Source organism: Brassica oleracea, chromosome C3 (genome assembly GCF_000695525.1).
Source record: "Brassica oleracea var. oleracea cultivar TO1000 chromosome C3, BOL, whole genome shotgun sequence".
NCBI lineage: Eukaryota > Viridiplantae > Streptophyta > Magnoliopsida > Brassicales > Brassicaceae > Brassica > Brassica oleracea.
Window position 1 is genome coordinate 34,539,326 of NC_027750.1, and position 4,642 is coordinate 34,543,967.

The window sequence follows — 4,642 nt, forward strand, 5'->3', positions numbered from 1 at the left end:
TTTTCTTTATATAGGGAGACAAAAAATCCAATTAGGTTAAATATTTTTGACTCAGACGACTTCCTAGACGAATTACATGTAAGTCGTCTAGAAGAGGTTAATATTTTTAGCGGGAAATTAAATATTTTTAGCGGGAAACTAAAATAGAAGATTTTCTAGACGACTTACTTGTAAGTCATCTGGTTTAAATTATTTAAGCGGGAAAATAATTTTTTAAAAAAATTTTAGGCGGGAATATTTGGACGACTTACATGTAAGTCGCCTGTTTTAATTTCTTCACCAGACGACTGAAATGTAAGTCGTCCGAGTAAAATGATCGGGTTAGGTTAAAACGTACATTGGTAAAATTAAAGGTTCGGTACGATGTGGACGACTGAAATATACGTCGTCCGAGTAAATTATTCAACAGACGACTGAAATATAAGTCGTCCACACCCTAAACATAACCCCTAAACTTAATTATCTAATTAAAGACTTCATAGAATCAAATCAAACTTGAAAAGTGTTTACTATACACATAAATAAACACATATAGGTGAAAACTAATTTTTGAAAAAAACATTTTAGTTTTCCAAAATCTAACCCTAACAATACATACAGTAACTACAACATATGTTTGCCAAACTCCTAAACCAAAATATTTCATGATTCACTACTTCCACTCATCTATCTTCAAAACAAATCAATTTTATCATATCTTAATTTATATCACTTAAAACTGTTTATAATTACTTGATTTTTATTTTTCACGCATCAAAATATTTTTTTACAAGATTTATAAATTATTTTTAAAATAAACCGGTACCAGACGACTTACACTTCAGTCGTCCAGACGACTTCCAACATCTCAGACGACTCAGACGATTTACTAGGGCTATATTCGTAAAAATGGCTTCTGTTTTTTGTTTGGTCACAAGGGGCTAAGCTGTAATTTCACTAGACTTTTAGCTTAGTTTTGCATTTGATTCAAGTTTGGGTATAGGTTTGGGGTTAAAATCAAGTTGTGGGTTAGTTTTGGCAAAAATCTTTTTTTTTTCCTAGTACTTGGTTTAATTAGTTATACTACCTCCGTTCCCGAAAGTAAGATGTTTTAGGTTTTTTTCTTGTTCCACAGAGATAGATTTTCTATATTGTTAAAGTATTTTTTTATACTTTTGAGGAACATTAATTGAGAATATTTGAATTGATTAAATTTCATTAGTGGAAAGTTATTGGAAAGTGTATAATAAGTAAAAAATAAATTAAATTATGAACATTTATTAAATTCTTAATAAACGTGCATACTATAGAAAATCTTACTTTCAGGAACAGATGTGAGTATTAACTACATTTAATTTTATAATTTAGTTAATTTTAATTGTTAATTGTTAAATTTAAGGCCTTGTTTTTCCTAGTACTTGGTTTAATTAGTTATATTAACTATTTTAACTGCTACCCCTATTACTTAAGTCTCCCAAAACTTTTCTAGTAATATCTCCCCACCACCTAAAGTACTTCCATTTTTCTAAATATAATCTTGCTACAAGTGGAAATCTTCATTTAATCTTTGTTTTCTATTGTTCTTTTTTTTTTTTTTGACAATTTCAGTGCATATGGTGTGGTTAATGGAGCTACCGTTAATCTTGAATTGTGGAAGACTGCAAGAATTTTCATTTTATAACTATCTTGATTTTTTTTTTGAGATTTGGATTTTCTGCTTTTGAATCTGAGATTTTGAATTTTGGGTCAGGAGGATTAGAAGAGACCAAGAACACTTAACTATCGAGGCAATATAAATTTTAGCCAGATACTATTTTTCGTATGCAAAGGCCAGTTGACAAGACCAATACATAGACATATCATTTCATGTACACAGATTATAAATATGGAAATTGTAATATAAATTATGTTACACGGCTACAAATAATTTTTTCTCGTGTATCAAATAGCCAGAAATAATAGATGGATATATAATTTATTAGATGGGATACTTAATATTCTTAGCTGGCTAACAATATTTTATAAACATATCATGGATATAGTGGTGGTAAATATAGCTAAAGAAAATTATGTTATACATTATGTAATTTTTTTCTTTGAATTTGAATCAATAAAATTAACTAGTTTGACAAAGCATTAGATTGAGAATTAATTGATTTAGTTGGCAAATCCAATATGTAGTGTAAATGATGAGTAGAATGATTTTTGGGATGAATTTATGACAGACGGAGATGTAGAACTAGACTTTAGACACACATGGTCAATGAAGTGGCAATGACTTGAGAAGAACATGTCGTTAAGAGTGTTCTTCCTTCCGTATTTAAGGTTGAAAACGAGGCTGATGGTGACAGCGTGGCTCATCGTTTGGTTGATCAGAAAATGTGTGTTTGGTTGTCTAAGTAGAAGATGATTCACAATTGAGGGGGTTGGTTCTCTTAGATATCCTAAGGCCAGATGACATTACTATACATATACGTATATCACTTTTTACGCTGTTAAAAATAAGGAAATTCTGTAACTTGTATTAGACAGCTACAATACTCTTTCATGGATCATCTAAACTTAAAATAGTAGACGTTTATATAATTTATTGGACAAGTTTGTAGTTTGACCGATAATTCTTGTTATTATTATACAGTTAACCCGCAATGTAAGCTGGATAGTGAAAACCCAAAATCGTGTTGTTATTATCCAGCTAACCGTGATGTTAGTTGGATTACCAGAAACATATAACCGCAACTGAAAAACTTAACATGCTACAATATTTAATTTTGGCTACTATTATAATTAATGTGTCTAATAATATTTTTAACCGACGATTATTATAAGCGAGCTCGCTCAGCCACGTCTGGATATTCAGTGTTTTGTGAACTAAGGGAGCGAGAATCCAGCTTAGTAGGCGGTAGTTGGGACCACCAGTGTTGTGTATCGGAGAGAATAACACTTCCTAACAATTCCGTCCACTGCTTGGAAGCTCTCAGTTTCCTCGATCATCACTTTCAATCTGAAATCTTCCAGGGCTAGGCATGAAATGCCATTCTTGTTCATTATTCTTCGTAGATGAAGAGAATCTTCGGTCTGATTCGCCTTTAAACGTCATCGGTAAGGGGAAAAATCTCCTTTTTAACACTAAACTTCATTTCATATTGAAAGAAAGATACATACAGTGGCAGGGATCAACCCTCCACGACCAAAGCCCCAAAAACAGGGAGACAAAGCCCGACATCGGGAGCCATACAAGATCAAACAGAAAGAACACAACAAGGACATCGGAGATTCAAATTAAGACATTTAAGATACTCATGCAATTAATAATCTATAATCTGGAACAGATAAGAGTTAAAAAGCACCACCAAACGGAGTAAAGATGAGTAAACTCCTTACTAAAGAGTAAAGAACCAGCAGAAAGCCACGTTGTGCTGCTACGACAAACGGAGTCCCAGCGGCGGCAGTGACGGATCCACCCATTAGACCTCTTTATATTTCTCCAAAGGTTCGGAGCTACCGACGCTTCAAGGATAGCTCTGATCTGAGACGTAATCCATTCGTCCCGAGAGCAAAGAATGAGCAAGATCGCGATGGTGGAACTCAGGTACCAAAAGAACCGGTTAACGAGCTACGTTTGCCGAAACGTAAATGGCCAAATCTGCAACAAGAACAACCCTGAAATGCACCCACGAAAACTAAACAGATAGCAACCCACAGTCCCAGGAAACAAAACGTTAGCGAAACGGATATTGACAGAAGCCTACGGAATAGATATACAAGAAGGAGAGCATAGCTTCGACGATATGGAAGCCGCCGGAGCTGCTGATCGGAAAGTTCAGTTTGAGAGGAGAGACCATGGAGCTTTTAGGAGAGAGAAGATGACCCTGTTAAACTTTCGCAAAAAATATAACTAAAATTTTAAAATATTAATAGCCCGAAGAAACGTATATGTCACGTACTGATTTCTTCGCAGCAGGACGTGCGGCCTTAGCAACTTTCACCCTTGTGGTTTACTAAGTCAGCCTTTCGAACAAATCGATCAGCACTTAGAAAGAGAGCATGGACGTTTTTAGAGAGAGTTCAGAGCTTATGTAAGTGTTTTTTTATTAAAACTTGGTGAATGTTACAAATGAGGTCTCACCCCTATTTATACAAAATAACCTCCTCAACGGACGGTGGAGATTGAACCGATCTAACGGTCCAGATCTTTTCCTACTTATGAAGTTACTTCAACATGAAGTACTTCATCCTTAAGTACTTAACCTTTAAGTATTCTACATTCTTCTTATATTATTTTATTATTTAGATATTTTACAAAAGCTTAAGACTTAAGAAAATTCTAAGTAAGGTCGGTTCAAAACCTTGCGGTCCCGACCCATTCTTGCTTCAAAAAGTTGGGGCGTTACATCCTCCCCCACCTAAGCCGGTGACGCCCTCGTCGCCGTGTATGCCTTCAGCGCATCTTGGAATTGCCACAAGTTCTCTTCTGGTTCCCATGTTGCTTCTGCCTCCGGCAGTCCCTTCCACTTAATGAGAAAATGGGTCTGTCTCGGGACTCCCCGCTTCCTCACTTCCTTGGACGCCAGCACCTCTTTGGTCTCTTTGTCATAAGACTTAGTCACCACGGGTGGTGCTCGAGTCGAAACTCTTCGGGTTTGGTCGTCCTCATCAGCAT

General features: G+C 35.3%; 1 long non-coding RNA gene across 1 annotated transcript; it reads right to left on the minus strand.

The window, feature by feature from the left end:
• Nucleotides 1–3,096: 3,096 nt before the first annotated feature.
• Nucleotides 3,097–4,073, minus strand: LOC106333172. The gene is made up of 2 exons (XR_001268306.1): nucleotides 3,927–4,073; nucleotides 3,097–3,851 (listed from the first exon to the last, which is right to left on the minus strand). It is a non-coding gene; the product is annotated as an uncharacterized LOC106333172 (long non-coding RNA).
• Between the last annotated feature and the right edge of the window lie 569 nt (nucleotides 4,074–4,642).